This window comes from Chenopodium album, chromosome 18, assembly GCF_948465745.1.
Source record: "Chenopodium album chromosome 18, dcCheAlbu1.1, whole genome shotgun sequence".
Lineage (NCBI taxonomy): Eukaryota > Viridiplantae > Streptophyta > Magnoliopsida > Caryophyllales > Amaranthaceae > Chenopodium > Chenopodium album.
The window spans coordinates 17,907,503-17,917,807 of NC_137851.1; positions in this window are offsets into that span (position 1 = coordinate 17,907,503).

The following is a 10,305-nucleotide window of genomic DNA, read 5'->3' on the forward strand; positions in this document are numbered from 1 at the left end:
CTACCGACATAGAAAGAAAAGAGAACATTTTCTATTTCTCTACATGGTATCAGGCCATTGCGGCTAGGGCAAATTTTTTTTTTTTTTTTTTTTTCTCTTCTCTATGGCAGAAGGAGACAAGAACAAAGATGCTGAGCGAATTAGCACTACTTCTCCTTATTATCTTGGATCAAATGATGGTCCAGGAAACATCATTACTCCTATTGTTTTTCGTGGGAATAACTATGAGGAATGGTCGAGATCAATTCGGCTTTCTCTAATGTCTAGGCGGAAGTTTGAGTTTCTTGACGGGTCGATCGAGAAACCAACAAATACAAAGCATCTTGTTGATTGGCGATGTGTACAAGCTACGCTAGTACAATGGATCTTAAACACAATTGATCCTTCGGTGAAGAAAACGATTCCTTACTTTGAGGAGGGTAAGCCCTTGTGGGATGTTTTGAAGCGTCGTTTTGATGTTGGCAATGGACCAAGGAAGCAACAACTTAAGGCAGCCTTGGCAGAGTGCAAGCAATCTAATACAATGTCTGTGGCTGATTACTTTGGTATGCTACAGCCTCTTTGGGATGAGTTGGCTACATACAATCCCCCTCCGACGTGCAAATGCGGTAAGTGTACTTGTGACTTGGGTGAGCAGTTTCTGGCTCGTTTGAATGAGGATCGTTTCCATGATTTCTTGTATGGAATCAATGAAGAGTTATTTGGTACAGTGAGGTCCAACCTCTTGGCACAAGACCCACTTCCATCCCTTGATCGTGCTTATCAAGCAATGTTGCAGGAAGAAAGACTAAAATCTTCTTCTCGGGTAAAGGCCGAACGTGATGATGTGATGACTCTTGCTGTAAAATCACACCCTCAATCTCGAGGTATGAATCGCTCTACTTATAAAGAAAAATCTGATTTATTGTGCTCATATTGTCATAAAAATGGGCACCTAGTTGCTAAATGTTTTGTCAAGAATGGGTATCCCGAGTGGTGGGGTGATCGTCCTCGTGGTGGTAAAGGTGTGGGACGTGCAGTGGTTAGTGACAGAGGGGATAGTGGAGGTGATGGCGCTGGACAACACTCTTCTGGTTTGTCTATTGGTCAAGGACGTGGTGCTGCAGAGGTGTATGCTGTTGGGGCAGCATCATCGTCGTCTTCGAATACATCAGGTGCTCCAGCATTTCCAGGGATGACAACTTCTCAATGGCAAACTTTCCTTGACATGCTTGGTAATGCAAATAAATCAACTGATGATCGATTAATTGGTGAGTCCTCTAATACTTGGATAATTGATACGGGGGCCTCTAATCATGTAACGGGTAATCTTAATCTATTGACCAATGTGACAGAGATGACGGAGTGTCCAATTGGACTCCCTGATGGTAAGAAGGCAAGTTCATCAAAATGTGGCAAAGTGCATTTGGGTCATGGTTTGACCCTTGATAATGTATTATATGTTCCAAAATTGAATTGCAACTTAATTTCTGTGACCCATCTTGCTGATGATATAAATTGTGTTGTACAATTTGCTAAAAATTTGTGCATTATACAGGACCGCATTACCAGGACCCTGATTGGAGTCGGTGAACGACGGGATGGACTCTACTACTTTCGTGATGTTCCAAATATTCGAGCTTTAAGTGTGGATGGGAAGATATCTTCGGAGTTGTGGCATCAAAGATTGGGACATCCCTCCAATAAAGTAGTTCGGTCTCTTCCCTTTATTGCTAGTTCTGGTTATGTATGTGATAAGGCATGTAATGTTTGTCATCAAGCTAAACAAACTAGAAACCCTTTTCCTATTAGTGATAGTAGGGCAAATCATTGTTTTGAAATGATACATTGTGACCTTTGGGGGCCATATCGTACCCCTTCATCTTGTGGTGCTAAATATTTTTTGACTCTTGTCGATGATTATTCTAGAGCTGTTTGGGTTATTTTGTTGATCAATAAAACCGAGGTTTATCAAATGTTTACATCTTTTTTTGCCATGATTAGTAGACAATTTAATGCCAAAGTGAAATTTGTTCGGAGTGATAATGGTACAGAATTTAATTGTATGAAGGGTTATTTTGCCGAACATGGAATCTTATTTCAAACATCTTGTGTAGATACCCCTCAACAAAATGGTAGAGTTGAACGAAAACACCGTCATATTTTAAATGTGGGACGTGCTTTGCGTTTTCAAGGTCATTTACCTATCGAATTTTGGGGGGAATGTATTTTGGCAGCAGGGTATCTAATAAATCGTACTCCATCTAGTTTGCTTGACTATAAAACTCCTTATGAAATCTTGTTTGGTACTCCACCCTCTTATGCCGAATTACGTGTTTTTGGGTCATTATGTTATGCTCATAATCACAAATCAAAGGGTGATAAGTTTAGTAGTCGGAGTAGGCGATGTGTTTTTGTGGGATACCCTCATGGTAAGAAAGGATGGAAATTATTTGATATTGATACGGGTGATTATTTTGTTTCTCGTGATGTTAAGTTTTATGAGCATGAATTTCCTTATGCCACTGTGTTGAGTAAACAAGAACATGATCATGTTATTAGTCCTTTGATTGGAACTGTTGATGATGACTTTGCATATGAACCTATTGCTTTTGATGATTTAAGTCATGATAATGCAAATGCACGTGGGCCACATGTTGATGAGCAAGTTCATGTTGATAATAATGGGCATATTAATGATTATCATGATCAAAATATTGATGAGGGGGGTGCACTTAGTATTGAAAATGTGGGTGATATTAGTGGAGAGGTAACTAATGGTTTGGGTGGCAATATTGCTGCCACGGAGATGGTAGGCAGTACAGGGGGCTGGCAGCCTATAAATAGTGAAAAGGGGATTACAAAGTCAGTAGAGGAGGTGTTGAAAGAGGCGCCTAAGGAGGGTGATTTAGGTCGTGGTTTAAGGACTAAGAATCGGTCGGTGAAGCTACGTGATTATGTTGTTAAAACTGTGAGAAAAGTGAGTCCATCCTCGTCCGCAAGTTCATCGTCTTCATGTCATTCCTCAGGTATGCCTTATCCTATAGCACATTTTGTAAATTGTGACCGATTTTCTTTGGGGCACAAAAATTTTCTTGCAGCTGTGACAACAGGTTGTGAGCCTCGTTCTTTCAAGGAAGCTATGAAAGACCCAGATTGGCGTGTTTCTATGCAAAAAGAAATTCAAGCTCTAGAAGATAATGGGACATGGAGTATGGAGACCCTTCCTCCCGGGAAGCGTGCTCTAGGTAGTAGATGGGTCTACAAGGTGAAATATCACTCTGACGGTAGAATTGAGCGACTTAAGTCGCGCTTGGTAGTGTTTGGTAACCATCAGGTAGAGGGTATTGATTACACTGATACTTTCGCTCCTGTGGCCAAAATGGTTACTATTCGTACTTTTCTCGCCGTAGCTGCAGCAAAGAATTGGGAGTTACATCAGATGGATGTACATAATGCTTTTTTGCATGGGGACCTCTCAGAAGAGGTGTATATGAAATTACCTCCAGGATTTTCAGGTGGAAATTCAAACCAAGTGTGTAGACTACGGAAATCATTGTATGGGTTGAAGCAGGCACCTAGGTGTTGGTTCTCCAAATTGGCAACATCTTTGAAGAAATATGGTTTTCGTCAGTCTTATTCTGACTATTCCTTGTTTACTCTTCATCGGGGTAAGGTTCAAATTAATGTTCTTGTTTATGTGGATGATTTGATAATTTCTGGAAATAATTCCGCTGCTCTTTCAGATTTTAAGAATTATTTGAGCTCTTGCTTCCATATGAAAGATCTAGGAGTGCTTAAGTATTTTTTGGGTATTGAGGTGGCTCGTAATCAGGAGGGTATTTTTCTTTGTCAGCGAAAATACACTCTTGATATCATTTCTGAGGCTGGGATGTTAGGGGCTAAACCAGCAAGTTTTCCAATGGAACAGAACCATCAATTAGGTCGTAGTGTGAGTCCATTGTTGGTGGATGTTGAGAAATATAGGCGTTTGGTGGGTAGACTTATTTATCTTGCTTTCACTCGCCCAGATTTGGCTTTTTCTGTACATATTTTGTCTCAATTTTTGAATGAACCACGTCAAGATCATTGGGAAGCAGCTTTACGTGTGGTCCGATACTTGAAGGGGACTCCTGGTCAAGGGATTCTTCTTCGTTCGGATAGTGATCTTTGCTTATCTGGTTGGTGTGACTCAGATTGGGCAAGTTGTCCACTTACTCGACGATCGGTTTCTGGTTGGTTGGTTTTTCTTGGCCGTTCCCCTATTTCATGGAAGACTAAGAAACAAGTGACTGTTTCTCGATCCTCGGCTGAGGCCGAGTACCGTTCTATGGCAGCAGCGACATGTGAGCTTAAGTGGCTCAAAGGTTTATTGGATAGTCTCGGAGTTCGGCACCCTCGTGCCATGGCCTTGTATTGCGATAGTCAGTCTGCTCTTTATCTTGCCAAAAATCCCGTTTTTCATGAAAGAACAAAGCATATTGAAGTAGATTGTCACTTCTTACGGGATGCTATTATGGATGGCACTATTAGCACCTCTCATGTTTCTACGAAATTGCAATTAGCGGATATTTTTACTAAAGCTTTGGGTAAGCAACAATTTGATTTTCTTCTTAACAAGTTGGGCATTTTTTATTTGCATGCTCCAACTTGAGGGAGGGTATTGGGATCATTATATCCTTGTAAATAGTTTTTATTACCCTTAGTTTATTTAGTGCTTTGGGCTTGTATATTATATTTTGTCTTGTAATTAAAGGCCCATGTGTTGTACTTTTAGGTTGTAATATATTAGCCTTCTACCGACATAGAAAGAAAAGAGAACATTTTCTATTTCTCTACACTAACTCTTTGGTGTACTACAGAGAGCTAGATTGAGAACACAATGATCAATACCCAAAACAAGAAACTATTTTCTGTAATATTTTTGGAGTAAAGAATAGTATGTAGTATGTAATTTGTTTTTCCCCCGAATGATGTACAAAGGCCTCTATTATATACTACTCCAAAATCATGAAAACATGGAAGGAATTACAAGCTCACGGAAATCAACTACAAAGGATCATTTTTCTCCACTAATCAAGTGATATCTATGCATGCATTTAGCATATATTACGGTTAGGTGGAGGAAATTGAAAGTCCACTAATTACCTCCCATGCATATTAATTGATTAATCAATATTATGAACCCACCCATTCTCAGGACAACATGCATGCTCCTAAGTCAATGAGAATCAATATTCTCCCTTTAATTTTCATGTCAAAGAGTGAACCTTCCAATTATAGTATCAATTTATGTAACGGCTAAGAGGAAATTGTGATGATAAAGTCAACTAATTGATATGTAATATCAATTTAGGCAATCAAGAAAAAGATGATTTTTTGATCTTTTGAAGCAACAACAAAGAACCTAGACTTGCAGTAGTATTATGGGGATTGATTAATGAATAACTCCAACAGCCAACCATGCCCACCTCTCAGCAAAAGAAGACTCATACGCTTGTGATAAAAGAGCACCATACTTACTAGCAGATAGTCTATTTTATATATATATTTTTATTTCCCGTCCATAGTCATATTTGTGCTTATTTGAGTTCTACGGAGCTATTATTATTACTAATATACGTTTTCTAGTGTTTCGTAGTGTTTGTATTATTTTGAAGAGAGGGGGAAGCCTGTAGTTAGCTTAGTTTTAGTTTAGTTTTAGTTTTGTTCTTTTGATTTGTCTTGTTTTACTTTAGTTTTAATAGTTTTTAAGGTAGTTAAATTATTGCTTTTATTTTAGTATTTGCTTTTTATTATTATTGCTTTTGATCATGCTTAATTTAATTGCTTTTTTTTTTTGGGTGTTTAGAGAGCCACAAGCTCAAAGGATATATAAAGAAACATATGGAATAGAATAAGTAGAGGGAACATGAAGTGGAATTTGTGCTCTTCATTTAGACCTTTTGAGATGAGGTTCGCCACATTGTTCTTCACCTTAAACTCTTGAACCTCCTGCTAAACACAACACATATTCATCTTTTTACTTAATAACCAAGTTCCCTTACTTCAACCACCAACTTTTGAGAAACATTCTGCACACTGGAACTTAAATAGATTTCAGATTCATCATAGTCAAGTTCCTTCATCGTTTCTTATTGTTCCTTCACTAGCTCACCAAGCATACGAGTACATGACATCAACATAGTCAATATTCTTCATATTTAGATATCCAGGAAATTAAATATTTGATCACCCTTTTTCTTTTTCTTTTTCTTCTTTTTATCATTTATTTATTTATTTATTATTATTTTTTTAATAGGGTGTCATTACACAAATTTTGCATGCTTTCCTAGAATAACACATTTGAAGTCAATGAAGATAATACTTACTCATACACTTAAATTCCACAACCAGATATGAACCATTTTGATTTCTTGGTTCCTACCTTATTCCCCTGAGTCCCTTACCATTCTTCTTCCTTTTTAAGTGCTTACTTCTACTTTTTCTTCAACTTCCCCTTCAACATGTGATCATCATTCTTCACGTTTCAATGAACCATAAATATATGATGAATGAACTTAGAGCACATGGAAATTAAGAATATGAAGTAAAATTGTATGAACGGAAAGAGGAAATTGAATTGGCTGAATAAGAATCTTCGAATTTCTTAATATGAGAGATTAAAAGTATTAGCAACACGGACACACAACTTAGAGTTGTAGGATAATATTGCTTTCGAAGATATATGGTGTGGATGCTTGAAAGTTGGCAAAAAGATAGGTTAGTTCCCTCTGAAATTTAAACAACTAAGTTACAAACGGTCTGAGAACTTACCTATCTTGTTCCATCAAAGTTTCTTCCATTGTTCCTTTGGCAACTTAGGAACTTCGTGTTTGACAACATCCATAGTTCTATTATGAGACCTCTAATACTCTTAGGCAAGTGAGTATGTCTTTTACAACACAAGAGCTAAGTGTGACACATAAAAAATAAGCGCACATTCTTTACTTCAAGTTTAACATGCATAGGAACCCCATCTTGACATAACTTAAGGGAAAAATACTTTATACTCATGTTATGTTTTATCAAGTCTTGTTTCGTTAAGCAATATACAATAATATGACAAGTCAAGACAAAACCATAAGTGCATCAATTCACAAATTCACATATTTCATTATTCCTACAAAATTATATCAATTTAATTCATATAATGACATAATGTGGAAAGGAACTTGTACCTTATTTAGTCTTTTACCAGAAAGATTATAACTTTAAAGCATAGGTTGATTATGAGAGTTTTTGAAGTGATTGTTCTGTTCCTTGACGATCTCGAATCTAATATGAACTTTTACTTCTAACTCAAGTTCCATTGTCAGTGGTTAATGCTTACAAATACATTTTCTCATCAAAGAATTAGCAAAAACCAATGCACAATGGCTCGTTAGTTGTACCAAAAATATAAGCAATGTAAATAAGTATAACTAATAACTATTCCATCTTGAAAACAAAAATTGACAATTTTAAAGCTCAAATTTCAAGAAGGAACTTGGATAGCATTCTATCCTAGAGTATGTTCCACATAGACGTCTATATAAAAATTTATATCATGACACACAAGACATCCATGTGGTACAACTCTAATCCCATATAAACAGAAAGAACAAATATTATTCAATTTGCTTCAAGTCTAGCTACACACGCAACAAGTTCCTTAAATACAATACATACCTTTGTATTGGTTGTTTCTTTTAAGAACCAACCTGGCCTTGTTCCATTCACGTGCCTTACTCAACAAGCTTTTTCCAGAACACCCTTTTTAATCTCCGACCCTTTTTAGGTGTTCTAGAATAGGTTTAGAATGTGACATGCACCTTCTTCCTTTTAAGCTTATTAAGTTCCTGCTGCACATCTAACCTAATAACAACCAATTATATGTTTACATCAACCTACAAAACAGACTTATCTTTTATACAACTATGAGTTATGAAGTCCATCTTTTTCGTTTGATATCTCGAGCTCTGCTCTGATCCTTGGTTGTTGAGGTTTTCCCCTTGGTTACATATGCATGAAAGACTCTGAGTTCCATAGTTTGTTGAGATTTTGCTGGTCGGAATAAATATTATCTCAGCTCTGGAACATCGACGGAACTTGCTTTCTTGTATCGAGTTCATTGAACTTTGCTGCAAGAGTTGGAACTTAACATCTAAAAGTTCCTCAACATGTGTAGCTAGCCCTTACTGTTATTCTTAGTGACATATTTATTTACTAGGAACTTTGTTAGTTCTACGGAACTTGTGAGTTCATCTTTTATAACCTGTTTGATGGGAACAAACCTGTTAGTCTCAAAATATGTTCACTTATTGCACATTAAACAAGGTAGAGAGTAAACTCTTTATGTTTTACTATTCTAAGCGTTTATGGGTAAATCGCCTTGGAAATTCTATCATCAAACATCCCTAAGTGGAACATAGGGTGTCTTGTTAATCAAAGATCTATTGTTTCCATGTTGATGATGTGGCAAGAGGTATTTAAAACTATTCCAAAGATCCTGTGAAAACCATTAGAATATAACTTTGTTTTCCTCGTGTCTTCCTAGATTCAAGGTTTGAAAATTTTTTGTCAATTCTGTGTTCCTGCAAGAATCATCAAACGTGACTGGAACTAGGTTCCGTTGTTAGATCTTTACTTTCATAATTGTTGAACACTTAGTCACATATCCTATTTATAGAAAAGACTTTCAACAAATAGTTCATCATGTCTTTTATTAAGAAAAGTAATCAAGTGCCCATTTTCATTCAACACTTATAAACAAGATATCTCTTTCAATTAATCTCTAAATATTACATGGTAAACAGATCAATTTATATCACTTAGATCTAATGGATTAGTGTTACTTACCATCTCCCTGATGTTGAAAGAGAATATAGCATGTTTTGATTTTCATGCTTCTTGATCTTAACCTGTTTGGAACTTACATGTACATATACCTATTATCAAGTTCCTACTAGATTTATCAAGCACTAACTGTTTAACATGTTTCAAGTTTGAAGCATCGAAGAATTTCATCTTCAATAAAACCTAGAAATGTCAGGTCGTTGTTAGGAACCAACTTGAGATCCACAATATTGTGTTCCTTATTTGGTTCCCTTTGTTTTTGACATTTCCATTTTTATTGATGATGCCGACTTAAATCCATAAAACATCTAGAGTTACAAACATTTAAAAACCAAAATGTGCATTAAAAACTCGATAAGAAAAATATTCACAATGAGATAGGAACTTGACTTACTAACTTCCTGTTATGTGGCAATTTTACCTTTTGTGTTAGTCTTATAAGTCAAAGTTCTTCCATTGTAGGTTTATAGCAGGAGATACCTTGATTTGGCTATCATCATCTCTTTGGAACTTCGTTGTCGAGATACTTCGAGTTCCCCTCTACTATAAACCTTTAACTCTCCATGTTCCTTTTGTCATAAGGTTGGATCATGTTCTTCTGGTCCTTTAGGCCATTGTTTCTTGGGTAGAGGAACGTGTTGATTTAATCTCAAATTCTTCAACACCTTGTTAATGTCCCTCATATTATCATTCAAAAGATATAACCTGAAAAATCAAAACCCGAGAGAATTCTTTTTTGCTTTCAATAGGTTAGTAGGTTAGTCAAAAGAGATATATACAACCTAAGCATAAAAAGTGTTTGAGCATAGAGTTCCTGTAAGAAATACTCCCTTTTGGATGTTGTTCCATAAACGAAATTATTAATCTCTAACATGTAGTCAAAGATAATCACCTTGTTTCATCATCCTTCATAAGGGTCTGCTACAGGAATTTATGCTTTGCTCCAAGAAACTTTGAACAATAGGAACTTGTTTCATCATCCTTCATAAGGGTCTGCTACAGGAATTTATGCTTTGCTCCAAGAAACTTTGAACAATAGGAACTTGACTGGAATTTGAAATGAAGCTAAACAGGAACTTCCACATTAACTCCTATAGCACCTTGATATAGAAGCTTTGTTATTCCTGTTTCCCTAAGTCATTTTATCATTCCAAGTTCACCAAGTTCCAACTAATTTAAGCACCAAGTTCCTAATGGAACAAACTTTTATGCTCCGATTTATCTCAATGAACAAACCTACAAAATAATCATTAATAACCAACACAAAACTAGAAGAGAAGTTAGTTTGTCATGATATACGTTATAAAATTCAAAACAACTTCTCTTTTACATCCATTCATAAATATCACCTTGGAAATATGGGGAATTGAAGTTCAATAGGAATTTGTGAAGGATTAATACTTACCAAAAGAAAATGACCAATATTTACAGAGAGATGTATAGGCGACT